The 20,859-nt window shown below is 38.2% G+C and overlaps 1 pseudogene; it reads left to right on the top strand.

The window, feature by feature from the left end:
* The first annotated feature begins 2,812 nt into the window (after positions 1–2,812).
* Positions 2,813–4,618, top strand: LOC140500741 (14-3-3 protein zeta/delta pseudogene; annotated as a pseudogene).
* The last annotated feature ends 16,241 nt before the right edge of the window (positions 4,619–20,859 follow it).

Below are 20,859 nucleotides of genomic sequence, written 5' to 3'. Positions count from 1 at the left end.
TGGCTGGGAAGACCAGGAGGCGAGGTGGGTGTGAGGAGAACATTCAGAGGTCAGGTCACTGGTTGGGAAGAATGCCAAGAAAAGGGAAAAGAAATAAAACTATTGAAGGGTACTTTCTCGGAGAAAAGACACCTCCTCCCTTCCTTTCTGATGGGGAGGAACAATGCTTGCCATCAGGCAAAGACACAGAAATCGAGGATTCTGTGTCCCAGCCCACCCAATGGGCTCGGGCCATGGAAGAGCTCAAGAGGAATTTTGAAAATCAAGTTAGAGAGGTGGAGGAAAGACTGGGAAGGGAAATGAGAGGGATGAGGGAGAAGCATGAAAAGCAGATCAGCTCCCTGCTAAAGAAGAACCAAAAAAATCTTGAAGAAATTGGCACCTTGAGAACTAGCCTAACTCAGCTGGCAAGGGAGGTGCAAGGGGCCAATGAGGAGAAGAATGCTTTCAAAAACAGAATTAACCAAATGGAAAAGGAGATTCAAAAGCTCACTGAAGAAAATAGATGTTTCAAAACTGGAATGGTACAGATGGACGCTAAGGACTTTATGAGAAAGACAGATATCTCAGAACATACCGCGCAGATTCGAAAAATGGAAGATAATGTGAAATATCTTATTGGAAAAACAACTGACCTGGAAAATAGAATCAGGAGAGACAATGTAAAAATTCTGGGACCACCTGAAAACCATGATCAAAAGAAGAGCCTAGACATCATCTTCCATGAAATTATCAAGGAAAACTGCCCTGATATTCTAGAACCAGAAGGCAAAATAAATATTCAAGGAATCCGCAGAACACCGCATGAAAGAGATCCAAAAAGAGAAACTCCTAGGAGCATTGTGGCCAAATTCCAGAATTCCCAGGTGAAAGAGAAAATATTGCAAGCAGCTAGAAAGAAACAATTCAAGTATTGTGGAAATACAATCAGGACAGCACAAGATCTGGCACCCTCTACATTGAGGGATAGAAGGGAATGGAATAGGATATTCCAGAAGTCAAAGGAACTAGGACTGAAGCCAAGAATCACCTACCCAGCAAAACTGAGTATAATACTTCAGGACAAAAAATGGTCTTTCAATGAAATAGAGGACTTTTAAATTTTCCTGATGAAAAGACCAGAGCTGGAAAGAAAATTTGACTTTCTAACACAAGAATGAAGAGAACCATGAAAAGGTGAACAGCAAAGAGAAGTCATAAGGGACTTATTAAAGTTGAACTGTTTACATTCCTACATGGAAAGACAATATTTGTAACTCTTGAAACATTTCAGTATCTGGGTACTGGGTGGGAGTACACACACACACACATGCAGACATGCACACATGCACACATACATAGAGACAGAGTGCACAGAGTGAATTGAAGAGGATGGGATCATATCTTAAAAAAAAAATAAAACCAAGCAGTGAGAGAGAAATATTGGGAGGAGAAAGGCAGAAGTTATATGGGGCAAATTATCTCTCATAAAAGAGGCAAGCAAAAGACTTATTAGTGGTGAGATAAAGAGGGGAGGCAAGAGAAAAACATGAGGTCTACTCTCATCACATTCCACTAAAGGAAAGAATATAATGCACACTCATTTTGATAGGAAAACCTATTTCATAATACAGGAGAGTGGGGGACTCTCCTGCACAAGCAGGGTGGGGGGGAGGATGGAAGGGAGGGCATGGGGAGGAGAATGCAATACGAGGTCGACACTCATGGGGAGGGAAAGGACCATAAGAAAATAGAAGTAATGGGGGACAGGATAGGGTGGAGGGAAATATAGTCAGTCCTATACAACACAACTAGTATGGAAATCATTTGCAAAACTAAACAGATATGGCCTATATTGAATTGCCTGTCTTCCAAGGGGAAGGGGTGGAGAGGGAGGGAGCTAAAGAAGTTGGAACTCAAAGTGTTAGGACCAAATGTAATGTTCTTACCACTGGGTAACAAGAAATACAGGTTAAGGGGTCAAGAAAGCTATCTGGCCCTACAGGACAAAAGAGAAGACGGAGACAAGGGCAGGGAGGGAGGATAGAGGAGAGAGCAGATAGGTCACAGGGGCAATTAGAAAGCTTGGGTTTGGGGGGGGAGGGGATAAAAGGGGAGAAAATTTGTAACCCAAAATTGTGTGAAAATAAATGTTAAAAGTTAAATAAAAAAAAAAAACAAAACAGAAGTAAACACTCTTGAGAAGGGACGAGGTCAAAACAGAGAATAGAAGAAATGGGGGGCAGGATAGGATGAAGGGAAATATAGTTAATTTTACACAACATGACTGTTATGGAAGTCATTTGCAAAAATACACATATATAGCCTATATCGAATTGCTTGCCTTCCCAATGGGGATGGGTGGGGAGGGAGGAAGAGAAGTTGGAACTCAAAGTTTTAGGAACAACTGTTGAGTATTGTTCTTGCACACAACTAGGAAATAAGAAATACAGGTAATGGGGTATAGAAATTTATCTTGCCCTACAGGACAAAAGAGAAAATGCGAATAAGGGAAGGGAGGAATGTTAGAAAGAAGGGCAGATTGGTGATAGGGGTAATTAGAATGCTTGGAGTTTTGGGGTGGGGGAGGGGAGAGATGGGGAGAAAATTGGGAACTCAAAATTTTGTGGAAATGAATGTTGAAAACTTAAAATAAATAAATAATTTTTAAAAAAAGAAAAAAAATTTCCCCCAAAATATCTATGAACAAAATAGAAAAAAAAAGTGTAAATAGAATATGTAATTAAAAAGTAGGTCAATAATAACAAAATAAGCACAAAACAATAATCTTAAAAGTTAGAGAAATTGATTTAAAAAACAAAGAAAAGGCCACTGCCGCCGCCCAGAGACCGCTGAACCCCGCGTCCGTCCGTCCGTCCGCCGCCACTCACTCCGGGCACAGAACATTCAGTCATGGATAAAAATGAGCTGGTGCAGAAGGCCAAATTGGCTGAGCAGGCTGAGAGATATGATGACATGGCAGCCTGCATGAAGTCTGTAACTGAGCAAGGAGCTGAATTATCCAATGAGGAGAGGAATCTTCTCTCTGTTGCTTACAAAAATGTCGTAGGGGCCCGAAGGTCATCTTGGAGGGTTGTTTCAAGTATTGAGCAAAAGACGGAAGGTGCTGAGAAAAAACAGCAGATGGCCCGAGAATACAGAGAGAAAATTGAGACCGAACTAAGAGATATCTGCAATGATGTACTGTCTCTATTGGAAAAGTTCTTGATTCCTAATGCTTCACAAGCAGAAAGCAAAGTTTTCTATTTGAAAATGAAAGGAGACTACTACCGTTATTTGGCTGAGGTTGCTGCTGGTGATGACAAGAAAGGAATAGTGGATCAATCATAACAAGCATATCAAGAAGCATTTGAAATCAGCAAAAAGGAGATGCAACCAACGCATCCTATAAGATTGGGTCTGGCTTTGAACTTCTCTGTGTTCTATTATGAGATCCTGAACTCTCCAGAGAAAGCCTGCTCCCTTGCAAAGACAGCTTTTGATGAAGCCATTGCTGAACTTGATACATTAAGTGAAGAATCATACAAAGACAGCACACTAATAATGCAATTACTGAGAGACAACTTGACATTGTGGACATCGGACACCCAAGGAGATGAAGCTGAAGCAGGAGAAGGAGGGGAGAATTAACCAGCCTTCCAACTTTTGTCTGCCTCATTCTAAAATTTACACAGTAGACCATTTGTCATCCATGCTGTCCCACAAATAGTTTTTGTTTACGATTTATGACAGGTTTATGTTACTTCTGTTTGGATTTCTATATTTCCCATGTGGTTTTTATGTTTAATATTAGGGGAGTAGAGCCAGTTAACATTTGGGGAGTTATCTGTTTTCATCTGAGGTGACCAATATGGGGATATGGAATTTTTATACAAGTTTTACATGTTTGGCATATACATTGTGATTTCACAAGGCCAGTGTTAAAACAGTTTCCATGTCTAAGCAAAGAAAACTGCCTACATATTGGTCTGTCATGGTGGGGGGATAAAGGGATAATTGGTTCCAGCCACAGGTCTAGTTATTGTGGGTACTTTAGGGTTGGAGCACTCATGGCTGTGGTAGAAACAGATGTCCCATAGATATTACATGACCATTCCATGTGTATCTGTGGAATACACAATCTCAACGTCTACACCTTTATGATTGCAGTTGCAAAAGTGTTCCTTAAGACAAAGTTTTAACCCAGTCAATTTACTCTGGAGAAGGGCAGAAACGGTTCACATTCCATTATTTGTAAAGTTACCTGCTGTTCGCTTTCATTATTTTTGCTACACTCATTTTATTTGTATTTAAATGGTTTAGGCAACCTAAGAACAAATGTACAAGTAAAGATGCAGTAAAAATGAATTGCTTGATATTCATAAAGTCACTGTATATCAAGCACAGCAGTAAAACAAAAAACCCATGTATTTAACTTTTTTTAGGTTTTTTGCTTTTGTGATTTTTTTGATACTTGCCTAACATGCATGTGCTGTAAAAATAGTTAACAGGGAAATAACTTGAGATGATGGCTAGCTTTGTTTAATGTCTTATGAAATTTTCATGAACAATCCAAGCATAATTGTTAAGAACATGTGTATTAAGTTGATGTAAGTGGAATAAAAGTTTTATGAATGGACTTTTCAACTACTTTCTCTACAGCTTTTCATGTAAATCAAATCTTTAATTCTGAAACTTCTCTAAAGGAAATTGTACATTTTGAAGTTTTACTTCCCACTTGGTAACTATATAATGGGCTTAAAAAAAAGTTTAAGTATAAAATTATCAAATGGCAAGAGTTCCATGTGTTCCATATTGTTCCAGACATTACTCCCCTCTCCACCACCCTGATTTTCAGTTACTCTTTTAAAACCAAAGGTGGTGGTCTGAATAAAATCATATGTTCCACTTAAAAAAAAAAAAAAAACAAAGAAAAAACTATAGAAATGATAATAAACAAATTAAAAGCATATTCTTTGAAAAAAGCTAACAAAATGACAAACTTACCTAACCTTGTCATAAAGAAAATGGAAAAAAATCAGATTTAAAAAACAAAACAAAAGCATAACAGAGAATAAATAAAAATAATTATCACAACTTAGTATGCTAATCCTTCTGGCTCTTCAGTCAACCAAAACACTTTTCATCATCACATAATACTAACCTCAAATTACAACACATCAGTTTCTGAACAACATTGAACTTGTTTCTGAATCAGACTGACAAAAGGCACATATTCTACATAATCCAGTATGAAGAGTAAATATGATCATGCTCCCAAGACTGGATATTTATTAGCCAGTCTTCTCCATTACACTACTTTTTTTAAAAAAAAGTGACTGAAATGCCCATGCCCTTCCCATGCGCTTTAAGCACCCCAAGGTACTTAAAGACAAAAATATTGCCTGTATACAAAAATATACATAGAAGCTCTTTTTTTGTGATAGAAGGGGAAGGGGACAAGGAAGAGAATAAGCATTTACATAGTATCTAATATGGGTCAGGTACTGTGCTAAGTGCTTTATGATGGTTATCTCCTTTCATCTACACGAAAAACCTGCTAGGAAGGTGTTATTATTATCCACATTTTACAGATGAGAAAACTGAGACAAACAGAGGTTAAGTGATTTGCCCAGGGTCGCACAGCTAGCATGTGTCTGAGGCCACACTTGAACTCGGATCTTCCTGATTCCAGGACCAGTGCTCTATCCACTGTTCTACCTAATTGCTTCTGTAAAGAAAACTTCAGAAAGATAGATAGATAGATAGATAGATAGATAGATAGATAGATAGATAGATAGATAGATAGATGATAGACAGATAGACAGACAGACAGATGAATGGGTGAATAATAAATGAGGAAACATAATTAAAGAAATCAAAATAAATGAATAAATACATCAATATGTAAATAAATATATAAATGAAGAATTTGAAATAAACATAACAATTAAAGGGAGGTAAAACAAATTATGGTACATGGTATAACAGGATATCATTGTCATAGAAACGACAAATATGATAAATTCATAGAAGTATGGATAGACTTGGATTAAAAGATGCAGAATAAAGTAACCAGAATTAGGAGAAATATATACACAATGTCATATAATAACATCTTTCTCTTGGCAAAGATGCTTCCACAGTGTGGAATATTGCACACGTCATCAGATGGGAGTTGACGTGTGTTATTTTCTCATTGTTTTGTTCCTAGTTGTAAAATAAGGTTTGTTTGGTAGGAGGAAATGATGAATATGCAGTGAGGAAGGCGACATAAAAACCAAAGATATCAATATAGTGTATTATCAGAGCATACCCAACCTATCTTGCATGATCACTTTACAGAGTTGTGAGGTTTAAATGAGATAATTCATTGAAAGTGGTTAGTAATCATCTGCAAATTACTAATGCTGTCCATATGAGGACTAAAGGGTAAAGGCTATACCCTTTTTAGTTATGAAGCACTTAACAGTCATGGAAACCTAATGTGGAAGAGATTGCTAAAAGTCAGCTACTCCAGTGTTTCAGTCTTCAGGGACATAGCGCCAAGGGGTATGCAGTCTAGTCGTTTGTGCACGTGGATTTCTAGTCACCCTGTGTCTGAATCTACTCTTTGCCTTCCTTGTCTGTATTCAAATTATTTCCAATATTCGACATTACATATTTACAAATATCAAAAGGTTGTAAAGAAAACCCAGTCTATACAGATTAAAAACTGTAAGGGACTTTATAGGTAATTTATTTCAACCTGCTCATTTTACAGACGAGGCAAGGGAAGCTGAGAGAGGCTGACTTGTCCAGGGTTACACAGATTATAAATGGCCACCTTCTGCAAGGAGCCTTTCTCAGTACTCCTTCTGTCTGAAACAGTTTCCAATTTATCTTGTATATCAGTTCATCTTCGTTTTCCAGTGTGATTGTTCAAATTATGTTATTATGTATAGGAATCCATTTTCCTATGGTGAGAGATAACCAGATGTTTTGGAATGTTCAGTCTCTGTAAGCTTTCAGTATCAATACTAGCAGCTCCAATTTGTAGACTGTTTCAAGTTCACAGGATCCCAGATTCAGAGCTGGAAGAATTCTTTTGCAATTTACAGAGAAGGGAGCTGAGTCACATGGGTATCTTGGCACCTCACCTCTTCCTCCTCTCTCTTAGCTCCACTAATATTAGGGCTCACATGGGAACATGAATTCATAACTAAATTCCACTTCATTTAGGAAGGGCAGCCCTAACCTCCTCCTGTGTCGTGCGTGACCAGAGTAGTGAAAAACAATAGCTAGTATTTCTGTTACCCTTTAAAGTCTGAATAGCACTTTATATGTGTTTATCTCATTTGGTTCTCGTATAATACTGAGAGATGAGGGCTATTATTATCCCCATTTTACATATAAGGACACTGAGACTGAAAGAAAGATTAAATGACTTCTTCAGGATCATAGCTACTAAATATCTGAAGCTGGATTTGAACTCAGGTCTTCCTGACTCCTGGTCCAGCACTCTATACATTGTACCATCTAGTTGCCTCCAGGGCAGGAGACAAAACAAAGAGGTTAAGAATGTCTTCCAAGGAGGGCACATTGCAAAACCCTCAAAGAAAAAATGAAGCCTAGAGGAGGATGCATCTCTCCAGGCTTCCAGACTGGATGGATTGTAAGGGAAAGATGTTTGTTAAGGACCTCCCCAACTCACAGCTAAGATTTTTGGGGACAGGGCCCCAGGAGACATTTTCACAAGCTATACCTAGGGGTGACATTTTATAGAGTAACTGAGTCAGGGAAGGTGGAAATTATTCTAAAATCCATATGCCTGCAATCCATTATTTAGGGCTGGCCAAAGTGATCCTAGAAACCAGAGACATAGCATCCCTAGCCTGCCAGATCCACAGAATGTAGAACTAAAAATAAATCTATATCGAGGGCAGGGCCAGAAACAAAGCTACATGGAGGAGAGATTCCATGCAGAAGCTGTAGTGCCTAATAGTTGGTGCTAAGAACCCAGATAAGAATCTCTACCTCTTATTTTACTGTGACCCTTTCATCTGACTTCAGAACCCCTGTAACAACCCCAGCACCTACTACACACATTTCAAAAATTTTCTTTAAGTCTCTAATGGTGATTATTATTTGGTAGTTAGAAGGGTAAAGGGAACCCCATTAGGCCAGGTGGTGCAATGGCAAAAGAAATCCAGCAGATGGCAGTAGATGATGGCATCAAATACTGGTTGGCCTGAAAAATGGGATGGGATCATGCTGTGATGCCAGTCACTCCACTGCACCTAAAATCCTGCAGAAAAGGAAAGTTCCATACTTGGAGATCCAATAATGATAAAAGAATAGTTACAGACAATTCTGGTTTATATAAAATTCAAGACAGTGAGGTAGGTGTTCTACTTAATTTTAAGAAACAATTTTTACAGGATCACAGAATCTTAAGTAATAAGAGATTACCTAGATCAGTGATTTTAAATTCACATACAAACAGGAGCCACGAAACCATAAGTCAGGATCCCTGAAGGCCACGTATTAACTTAGGAAACCACCTACTATGTTCTATTGTGTTTTTATTTATTTTGTCAGCTTTCCCAATTACATTTTAGTAGTATTTGGGCCTCACTCAAGAGTATTGTGGGCCAGATGCTGCCCGTGGGTCATGTTTCTGAAACCTCTGAACTAGTTCATTCTTCCTACCCCAGCTATCTCTTGTTCAACAGCATTCATAACAGGAAATGAAACAATCTCTAAATGATTATTTCCAACAACAGAGAATTCATCACTTGTTGAGGTAGAGTGCTACACTATTAGAGAGTTTTGTTAACCCGTATTTTAACTGAGGTTGTATAGTATAGACTACAGAGGAAAGGACATTGGCTTGGCAGGTAGGAGATCTACTCTGAGTAAGTTCTACTCTGAGAACTGTCTCAATTTGTCTCTACTAAGTCACCTTAAAAAAAGCCTCTGTTTCTTCATTTGTAAATGAGCTCATTAGATTTTACAATCTCTAGGTTCCATTCAAGCTCGAAAATGTCATGAATTCAGTTTAGTACTATCATGCTATAATAAGCAGATTGGCAAGAAACAATTTATGGCATCTTGCACTCTAATTTGGCTTTTTTCATAACATGGGGAAAAAATTATTACTAAGAAGAGAAAAGCACTATTCAAACTTGCATGTATACATATATATTTTGTCTATGTGTATATATAATTTATTCAGATATATACATGTGTGCATATGGGTAAGATATCTTTGTATACAATGGTGGTTATTTTTCCTGAGGGGAAGAAAAATAATTGTGTTGTATCCTGAAGTTTTCCTTTCAATGTTTATAGAAAAGATAAAGGTCAAAACAATTGGTTTTCCCATGTGAATACTAGCTAAGTAAAACCTGGCGTGAGTATTTTCAGATGATCTTGGCAAGTGAACCATTTTTCATTTAAAATTTAACCCATGTCCCTCTCCTGCTCAACCAGCAATTTCATAAATACTTCAAATCAAATGAGGAGTAGCAAGATTGTATTTCATTACATTTTCACTGTAAAAACCATTTAGCAACTTCACTTTACTTTGATAATATCAGGGTTATTTATTTATATCCAAAATTAAATAGAAATCCTTTTACAATGAGATCTTAATTAAATGGAAAGTGTATATGCATTATATGGCAAATTATATAAATATACACGTACAATGAACTAATGTTTAAATTAAAACTGACGCTTGAACTTAGATGGTTAGCGTCCAGCGCTGATGTTTTAAAATTATTATTCAGTTTAAATCAAAATATTCTAGAATTCAGTTGTAAAATAAACACATTTGAATAACTAATAATACTTCCTGATAAATAATACTATAAGGAAATGAATATAATTTTGTATTATGTTTTACAATGAACATTAGACAATCTTTCAGGCATTGGCTTATTCCAGAATGTTAGCTAAATGCAGGGGTGTTATGAAATTCAAATGTATGTAAAGCACTTTGTGAACCTTAAAGGACTGTATAAATACTATACACAATATTGACATAAAGTATTATTATTATTAAAATTATTAATTATTAAAATTATTAATTAGTAATAAAATTATTAACCTATAGTCACCAGATAGCTTTATTGCCTGAGCCTTCTACTACATTCTTGCTAAGCTAAAGCAATCTTTTAGAGCAACAGAGCAATGAAGGGACATGCTCATAAATGTTTAACAACCAGGTTCTCTAAAAGAAAAAAACAAGTATTCATATAGTTTTGAATTTAATCTGCATCATTAACACTTTAATTAGTCTAGGCAATCAACAAAACAACAAAGTAAGCCCTGTTTTGTAACAACTGCTAATTTTTAAAATTTTCAATTCAATTTAATTTTATTTTCAGTTCCAAATTCTCAGTTGCTGACTTCTAAGGTGCAAATGTTCCCATTGAAAAGTTAGCCATCCACTTTTTTTTTTTTTAATTTTTTTTATTTTTTTAATGTTTAACAATCACTGCCATACAATTGCGATTTTATCCCTCCCCACCCACCCCCCACTACCTCCCTCCCTCCCCACGACTGCATACAATTCTGTATAGATTCTACATATACTTTCCTATTGAGTATATTTTCACTATAGTCATGCTATGTAGTCAGACTAAGATAAATGAAAGAATCCGTATAACAAATCAGAACATGATACACAAACAGATACACATACACAAACATGATCTGCTACATTATGTGAGTGACTTCCATATTTCTCTCTCTGAGTGTGGAAGGCATTTTGCCTTGAGGTCCACCATTGGGATTTTTTTTTTTTTCAGAAGTTCTTGTGTTATTACAAAAATCTAAGTCTACCAGAAAAAGCTCTCACACACTGTGGTTGTTGCTGTGCATAAAGTTCTCCTGGTTCTGCTCCTTTCACTCAGCATCAGGTCATATAAGTCCTTCCAGGCCTCTCTGAAGTCTTCTTGTTCATCATTTCTTATGGCACAATAGTACTCCATTACATTCATATACCATAATTTATTCAGCCATTCCCCAATTGATGGACATCCCCTTGACTTCCAGTTTTTGGCAACTACATAGAGTGCTGCTATAAATATTTTTGTACATGTGGGACCCTTTCCCATTTTTATGATCTCTTGGGGATATAGTCCTAGTAGCGATATTGCTGGGTCAAAGGGTATGCACATTTTTGTAGCCCTTTGGGCATAGTTCCAAATTGCTCTCCAGAATGGTTGGATGCGCTCACAGCTCCACCAACAATGAATTCGTGTTCCAACTCTCCAACATCCTCTCCAGCATTTATCATTTTCTTGTTCTGTCATGTTTGCCAATCTTATAGGTGTGATGTGGTACCTCAGAGTTGTTTTGATTTGCATCTCTCTAACCAATAGTGATTTAGAGCATTTTTTCATATGATTATAGATAGCTTTAATTTCTTCCTCTGAAAATTGCCTGTTCATATCCTTTGACCATTTATCAATTGGGGAATGACTTGTATGATTATACATTTGGGTCAGTTCTCTATATATTCTAGAAATGAGGCCTTTATCCCCGAGCTTAGCTGTAAAAATTTTTTCCCAATTCACTACATCCCTCCGGAGTTTGGTTGCATTGGGTTTGGTTGTGCAAAAACTTCTCAGTTTAATGTACTCAAAGTTATCCATTTTGCATTTCATAATGCATTCTATCTCTCCTTTAGTAAAGACTTCTTCCCTTCTCCATAGATCTGATAAATACACTATTCCTTGCTTCTCCAGTTTATTCATGGTATCAATCTTTATACCTAAATCATGTACCCATTTGGACTTTATTCTTGTGTACGGTGTCAGGTATGGGTCTATGCCTAATTTTCGCCACACTGTTATCCAGTTTTCCCAGCAATTTTTGTCAAACAATGAGTTCTTATCCCAGAAGCTGGGGTCCTTGGGTTTATCAAACAGAAGGTTGCTATATTCCTTGCCTACTGCATCTTGAGTGCCAAGTCTATTCCACTTGTCTACCTCTCTGTTTCTTAGCCAATACCAAGTGGTTTTGATAATTGCTGCTTTATAGTACAGTTTGAGGTCTGGTAGCGCTAGGCCACCTTCCCAAGCATTTCTTTTCATTAGTCCCTTTGATATTCTGGACCTTTTGTTTTTCCAAATGAATTTTGATATTATTTTATCCAGCTCTAGAAAGTAATTGTCTGATAGTTTAATTGGTATGGCACTAAATAAGTATATTAATTTGGGTAGAATTGTCATTTTTATTATATTAGCACGGCCTACCCATGAGCAACTAATGTTTTTCCACTTACTTAAATCTGACTTTATTTGTGCAAAAAGTGTCTTGTAATTGTGTTCATATAGTCCCTGGGTTTGTTTTGGCAGGTAGACTCCTAAGTATTTTATACTGTCTACCCTAACTTTAAATGGGATTTCTCTTTCTATCTCTTGCTGTTGAACTTTGTTGCTAATATATAGGAATGCAGAGGATTTGTGTGGGTTTATTTTGTACCCTGCAACTTTGCCAAAGTTGTTTATTAATTCAAGTAATTTTTTACTTGAATCTCTGGGATTCTCTAGGTAAATCATCATATCATCTGCAAAGAGTGATAACTTAGTTTCTTCTTTGGCTATTCTAATTCCTTGAATATCTTTATCTTGTCTAATTGCTACAGCTAACATTTCTAGTACCATATTGAATAATAGTGGTGATAATGGACAACCTTGTTTCACCCCTGATCTTATTGGGAATGCATCTAGCTTATCCCCATTGCATATAATTCTTGCTGAAGGTTTTAGATAGATACTGCTTATTATTTTATGGAAAGTTCCCTTTATTCCTACGTTCTCCAATGTTTTCAGTAGGAATGGATGTTGTATTTTGTCAAAAGCTTTTTCTGCATCTATTGAGATAATCATGTGGTTTTTGTTAGCTTTGTTGTTGATGTGATCGATAATGCTAATAGTTTTCCTAATATTGAACCAGCCCTGTAGTCCTGGTATGAATCCTACCTGATCATAATGTATTAATCTCGTGATAAGATGCTGTATTCGTTTTGCTAAAATCTTATTTAAAATTTTTGCATCTATATTCATTAGGGAAATTGGTCTATAATTTTCTTTCTCTGTTTTGTCTCTTCCTGGTTTGGGTATCAAAACCATATTTGTATCATAGAAAGAATTTGGGAGGACTCCTTCTTCCCCAATTTTCAAGAATAGTGTATGTAGTATTGGAATTAACTGTTCTTTAAATGTTTGATAGAATTCACTTGTGAATCCATCTGGCCCTGGAGATTTTTTCCTAGGGAGTTCATTGATGGCTTCTTCAATTTCTTTTTCTGAGATGGGGTTGTTTAAGTATTCAACTTCCTCTTCTGTTAATCTGGGCAATTTGTATTTTTTAAAATATTCATCCATCTCGTTTAGATTGTCGAATTTGTGGGCATAAAGTTGGGCAAAGTAGTTTCTAATTATTGTTTTAATTTCCTCCTCATTGGAGGTGAGTTCACGCCTTTCATTTTTAATCTTAGTAATTTGGTTTTCTTCTTTCTTTTTTTTGATCAGATTAACCAAAGGTTTATCAATTTTATTAGTTTTTTCATAAAACCAACTATTGGTTTTATTTATTAATTCAATAGTTTTCTTTATTTCAATTTTATTAATCTCTCTTTTGGTTTTCAGTATTTCTAATTTGGTATTTACTTGGGGATTTTCAATTTGTTCTTTTTCTAGCTTTTTCAACTGCAAGCCTAAGTCATTGATCTCCTCTTTCTCTATTTTATTTATGTAAGCATTCAGAGATATAAAACTTCCCCTAATAACTGCTTTTGCAGTGTCCCATAAGTTTTGGTACGTTGCCTCACTGTTGTCATTCTCTTGAATGAAGTTGTTGATTGTTTCTATGATTTCTTCTTTAACCCAATCCTTCTTTAGAATTAGATTATTTAGTTTCCAATTGATTTTTGGTTTCTCTTTCCATGGCCTTTTATTACATGTAATTTTTAATGCATTATGATCTGAAAAGGATGCATTGATTATCTCTACCTTTCTGCACTGGATTGTGAGATTTTTATGTCCTAGTACATGGTCAATTTTTGTAAATGTTCCATGTACCGCTGAGAAAAAGGTATATTCCTTTCTATTCCCATTTAATTTTCTCCAAAGATCTATCATATCTACCTTATCCAGAGTTTTATTTACCTCCTTAACCTCTTTCTTGTTTATTTTGAGGTTGGATTTATCTAGTTCAGAGAGGGGGAGGTTGAGGTCCCCCACTAGTATAGTTTTGCTATCAATTTCTTCCTTCAACTCCCCCAACCTCTCCTCTAAGAATCTGGATGCTATACCACTTGGAGCATACATGTTTAGTAATGATATTGCTTCATTGTCTATGGTGCCTTTTAGTAGGATATAGTTTCCATCCTTATCCCTTTTGATTAGATCTATTTCTGCTTTTGCTTTGTCTGAGATTAGGATTGCTACTCCTGCCTTTCTTACATGAGCTGAAGCACAATATATTCTGCTCCATCCTTTGACCTTTATCCTATGTGTATCCCCCCGTTTCAAATGTGTTTCTTGTAAGCAGCATATTGTTGGATTATGGCTTTTAATCCATTCTGCTATCCGTCTCCGTTTTATGGGAGAGTTCATCCCATTCACATTCACAGTTATGATTACAATCTGTGTATTTCCCTCCAACCTCTTTCCCACCATTTGTGCTTTTAGCTCTCCCGTCTCCCTTCCCCTCCTCAATAGTATTCACTTTTCTCCCCCTCCTCCTGCAGCCTTCCCCTCCTTCTTTTAGCCCCCCTCCCTTTTACTCCCCTTTACTCTTTTACTTCTTTCCTCCCTTTTAGCCACCCTCCCCTTTCTTCCCCCTTCCCCTCCTACTACCTATAGAGCTAGTTAGGCTTATCTACTTAAGATTATTGTTCCCTCCTTTGAACAAATCAGATGAGAGTACCTCTCAAACAATGCTCATCTCCCTCCCCTCCTTCCTTCTACTATAGTTTTGTACTTCTTCCTGTGATATAATTTGCCATTTTCTCCTTCCCCCTTTTCACACCTCCTATTACAATCCCTTCTCATACTTAAATCATATTTTTGACATGACATCATTTACTTTATACCAGTTCCCTCTACATATATCCCTTTTATCATAATAGCTGCACAGTTCTCAAGATTAATGGGTATCATCTTCCCTTATAGGGAGGTAAACAGTTTGCCCTAATTGAGTAGCAAGTTTTTGTTTTTGTTTTTTCCCCCCTGTTTACCTTTTTATGATTCTCTGGAGACCTGCATTTGAAGATCAAATTGTCTGTTGAGTTCTGGTGTTTTGGTCAGGAAGCTCTGGAAATCCCTTATTTCGTTGAATGACTTAATCCTTGCCTGAAATGTTATGCTGAACTTTGCTGGGTAGTTGATCCTCGGTTGGAGTCCCAACTCCTTTGCCTTACGGAATATTGGGTTCCAATTCTTTCGATCTTTTAATGTAGAAGCTGCAAGGTCCTGTGTGATCCTGACTGTGTGACCTTGATATTTAAATTGTTTCTTTCTTGCTGCTTGTAGTATTTTCTCCTTCACTTGATAGCTCTGGAATTTGGCAACTATATTTCTTGGGGTTTTGAGTTTGGGATCCCTTTCCGGTGGGGAACGGTGGATTCTTTCGATGACTATTTTGCCCTCTGAGTCTAGTACTTCTGGGCAGTTTTCCTTGATGATTTCCTGGAAGATATTGTCCAGACTCTTTTCTTCATCATGGGTTTCTGGCAGGCCAATAATTCTTAGATTTTCTCTCCTGGATCTATTTTCCAGGTCAGTTGTTTTTCCAATGAAATATTTTAGATTTTCTTCTATCTTTTCGTTCTTTAGATTTTGTTTGACTGATTCTTGTTGCCTCATTGAGTCATTAGTTTCTACTTGCCCAATTCTAATCTTGATCGTATTGTTTTCTTCAGTTAGCTTTCGCATCTCCTTTTCCATCTGGCCAATTTTTCCCTTTAAGGAGCTATTTTCTCCATTTAATTTTTGTACTTCTTTTTCCATTCGACCAATTTTCCCAGTTAGGTTTTGGGTTTCCTTTTCCATCTGATCAATTTTCCCTATTAGGTTTTGAGTTTCCTTTTCCGTTTGATTAACTCTTCCTTTTAGGGAATTATTCTCTCCAGTTAATTTTTGAACTTCCTTTTCCATTTCTTCAATTTTCTTTTTCAGATTGATGTTCTCATCAGTGAATTCTTTTTTTATGGTTTTAAAATCATTGGCCAGTTTTTCTTTTATATCCTTCTTCAGACGTTCCAGGTAATCTAGTTGTGCTTGCGAGAAATTCATAGTCCCATCTGAGGTTTCAGATGGAAGTACAGTCTCAGCTCTGACCTCTTTGGTGTTTGTGTTTTGGTCCTTATCCCCATAGAAAGATTCTATGGTTTTTTCACTTTTCGTCTGCTTTTTCCAATTCATGATGTTGGCTGAGTGTTGTAGCTTTTGGTTCTTTCAGTCAGAAGATACGGATCTTTTAAGTTGAGCTGATGTTTGTCTAGGCTAAAAGCAGGCTTTTTTTTTTTTTGTTGTTGTTGTTGTTGTTGTTGTTGTTTCCCAGATCAACCCTGGGTTTAGCTTGATAGGTGTGTGGGAGGTGTGGTCTGGTCTCAGGATATCTCCTCAGCTGGCCTGAGGCAAAGGCAAGGTCCGGGGATGCTGATCCCAGCTTCCCTATTGTCTTCCCTTTCCCCTGGAGGGCTGGGGCACGCCTAGAGGCTAATGCGTGTTCCTGCCCCTCCTGGGGCTCGTCTCCCGGGCTGAGGCTTGCTTGGGTCTCAGCGCGAATTTTTCTCTGCCCTGGGTCGTCTGTCCCTCCAGATAGCCTCCACCACGGTAGGAAGAATCCCCCTTTGCCACCTCTCCAGCCTCTGGTGTTATGAGACCACCCGCCCCCTTCTGCTGTACCCGCTGATCCAGGATTAATCTGGGGAAGAATTTTATGGTTCCCTCAGGGTCATCAGGGGGGAGGAGAGAGCACTTACTGATCACTCTGCCATCCCAGTTCCTGGAAGTTCAAGTAGTGACCCACCGAAGTCCGTCTTCAGGCTGAAGATTTCAAGGACTGCTGCGCTGATGTCTGGCACTCAGCGGCTCTCACCGGCTCGGCCTGGCTTATCTCCTGCTCCGCCCGCCACTCTCGGGCTCCTCTGGTCCCCTCCGCCCTGCCGCGCCGACCGTGCTGCGCTGTGCGCCGGGGTCTTACCCCCGCGGAACAGATCCCTCCCGTGGACCTTCCAGTCCAGCCTGGGCTCCGAATCTGTCAAAGTCCGTCTCCCACTGGATTCTACACCTCCAAAGTCTGGTCAGACTCTCCCCCCAGATATATCCAGAGGAGTTTTTCCAGGAGCTTAGGTGAGTCGTTGCTTTCACTCCGCCATCTTGGCTCCACCGCCATCCACTTTTAATAGAGCTGGTTCTGGCACCCCTCTGGTTAAACACGAATGTGCCTTTGGGGAACATATGTAAGACTAGTAACTCAGCTCACTATCATCGGGTCTTCCAGGCTGCAGGCCCAGTACTGTAGCCACTGTGCCACCTAGCTACCTATTCTACAGATATCCCTTGTCATTATTTTCATTCCACATTGGAATTTCATTTTACTATCACACAAACAAAAGAAAAAAATTCAATGCCTAATTTTATACATTACATTTTACAACTAGAAAATCCTGGACGAAAACCCCTGAAGTGCATGGCTGACCAATAAACTGAAGCCACTTAATCTGGAGATGCCACTGAGTTGTTCCCAGGAAGGACAGAAATTGTCATGACTCCAGAATTTCAGCAGTTGTTTGACTGAAGCAAAGGAAACCATGAGTGGGCTCCAGGAGTGGGGAACCTGTGGGATTAAGGTGATTTGTTCTGTGAAGTTTGGATTCAGTCAAAGGGCTGCACTTGAGGACCTAGAGGGCCATGTGTAGCCTTGAGGCTGCAGATTCCCCACATCTGAAGTCAATAAAGCTTAAATTGTAAAAAGAATCAAACTGTGAAAATGCCAGGACATACATTTCTGTACCTTTTCCCTCCCTCTATCAAAGTTTTCCTCCAGTGTTACAAGAAGCAGCAGCTGTCACCTACATAAGCTTTTATTTTTATTTGTGTAAAATAGGCTCAGGCAGGTAGGCCCAGCGGATAGAGTTCCAGGTTTGGAGTCAGGAAGACTCATCTTCCTGAATTCAAATCCAGTCTCAGACACTTACTAGACACTTACACTTACTAGCTGCGTGACCCTGGGCAAGTCATTCAACTCTGCCTCTGTTTCCTCATCTGTAAAGTGAGAGCGAGAAGAAAATGGCAAACCACTCCAGTGTCTTTACCAAGAAAACCCCAAAAGGGGTTAGGAAGAGCTGGACATGCCTGAAAAACAACAGAAAAACAACAAAGGGGCTCTGGGCTTACTCTCCCAACTTCCACTGGAACTGGCAGGCTGAGTCCTCTGAAGGTCATTGGCTATTTTTCCCCTCAAGATGCTATACTCCTTCCGTCAATTATTAGTTGAAAGTATTTAGCCAAGCAAACTTAATTAGCTTTTACTAAGATGGTATGGCTAGAACAGCTATTTAAAAAAAGTCTAGGACACCCTCTCCAACAAGTATATACAGGAAATGTACTCAGGCTTTGGAAGCACATGTGGTAAAAGGGGAACCCACAGCTCCCAGTTGGGTAGAAATCTTTCCCCCTTTTGTGGAGTCCTTACGAAGGTCTTAGTTCTGCTGGGCTCTGTGGAGAGCTCTGATGCTGCCTTTCCTCAGTGTGTCTATGTATCCTTGGCTCCCAATGCAGATACTACAGTCAGTTGTTCTGAGACATAGACAGAAGTCAAAGTATTCTGGACCTTTCGAAACTCACAAGTTCTTCCTCCTGTCAAGAGGAAATGGGGAAGGGATAGAGGACAAAAGGCCTCACTTCAAGGGATGCTGAATAAATTTCCACCAGGTTAACTGACTAGCACTATTATTATTCAATCTCAAGACCTCTGACCTAGAATCTACAGATCCCACTTTAGTAGACACTTGAGTTTCATATTTAAATAGAGGAACATTATGAATATGCCGATAATATCTCCTTTGCCTGAGAAAAGTTTAATGACTACACAATACAGTCCCTACAAGCTCAGAGATATTAAGCCATGTCAGTCAATTTTATTAAGTGTCATGGCTACCCTAAAGAAGCCCCTATCACTTCTCTGTAAATTCTTGTTACTGACATAAAATTTCACAGCATTGTTTTATGATTGTGAATGTTAACTTGTTATTCTGGTGTCTGTTTTGAAAAGTATTACGGATCACACATTACGTATCGCATGAATATAGAGGGGTGCTGGTAGCACCGAATGATAAGGAGGTAAATGTATCTGTGTGCCTCACATGAACTCAATGGGTACAAATGATATTTTAAACCAAAACTTTTATTAAATGCCTATTATGTACCAGATACTGTGCTAGCTGCTGAGGATACTAATATAATGAATGAATCAATCCCTATTCCCAAGGAGCTTATATTCTAACAGGGGAGAAAACAAGGGCATCTATAAGTATATGAAGAATAAATATAAAAAGAACGAATGCAAAGTAGTTAAAATACAAGAGAATTTGAGAGAGGGAACTAACAGTTGGGGAAATGAGGAAAGGTTTCATGTAGAAAGTGATATCTGGACTGAGTCTTAAAAGAAAAAAAAAGATCCTATGAAGGTCAAAAGGGAGTGTATTCCAAGCATGAGGCATGGCCAATGCAAAGGCAAAGAAATGGGAATAGAGTACATATGTAAGAAATAGAGAAGGCTGGTTCAGCTGAACTGCAAAGTACAGGAGAAATCACATCCACGGAGGCTGGAAAGGTAGGTTGGAATATGGTGAGGAAAGACTTTCAAGGCTACACAGAGGCAATTATGTTTGATTCTAGAGGGAAATGGAAAACATTAGAGTTTAACAAGCAGGGGAGTGACATGGTCTGATTTGCAGGTAAGGATAATCACTTTTGCAGCAATTTGTAGGGTGTACTGAAATAGGGAGATATTTTTAGGCAAGAAGACCAATTGGGGTCATATCATTATTAAACATTATGCAATGTTAAAGCTGGGGCAACTAGGTGGCACAGTGGATACAGTGCTAGGCCTGAAATCAGAAAGACTCATCTTCCTGAGTTCAAATCCAGTCTCAGATAATTACTTAGCTGTATGAGCCTGAGCCAGTCACTTCACCCTGTTTGCCGCATTTGTAAAATGAGATGGAGAAGGAAATGGCAAACCACTTCAGTATTTTTGTCAAGAAAACTCCAAATGAGGTCATGAAGAGTTGGACGTGACCAAAGTGACTGAACAACAAAAACAAATATTGTTATAGATGTGAAATATCAGTGTCTTATATTATTAACACTGCAATAACTATGTACAACTCTGAATTGTAAGCAGTAAAATTTACTACATGCAGAAAAATGGTGACAATAAATGTAGCCTTATCTGTACTTAGCCTGATTCAGGTAAAAGTGTTCTTGCTGACATGTCATCAACCTACCATGTAAGAAAAAATGCCAAGAGTCCCTGAGAGAGTGCAACGTCTAGTACTACCAAGGTGGACAAATATCACTGAGAAGTTTGGCATGACAGTCAAGAAGACGATCATAGGACCACTCTAATGATTACCACCCACCTTCCCTGTTTGGCTTCCTCTTTCTGAATCTGAAACCCACACATCTATGAGGGCCTCGTTCTTATATTACTTGAATAATACAGAATTTTGAGTTATGTTAGTCATTCAATCAACATTTATTTAGCATCTACAATGCCAAGTAGTGTTCTAAGTCCTGAAGATACAAAGAAAGACAAAAGACAGCCCATGTCTTCATGGGGGAATACAACATAGAAAACAAAGGTGAA

This window comes from Notamacropus eugenii, chromosome 4 (assembly GCF_028372415.1).
Source record: "Notamacropus eugenii isolate mMacEug1 chromosome 4, mMacEug1.pri_v2, whole genome shotgun sequence".
Classification (NCBI taxonomy): domain Eukaryota; kingdom Metazoa; phylum Chordata; class Mammalia; order Diprotodontia; family Macropodidae; genus Notamacropus; species Notamacropus eugenii.
The sequence above is the reverse complement of the archived record's forward strand: the minus strand, read 5'-3'. Positions and strand labels throughout refer to the sequence as shown.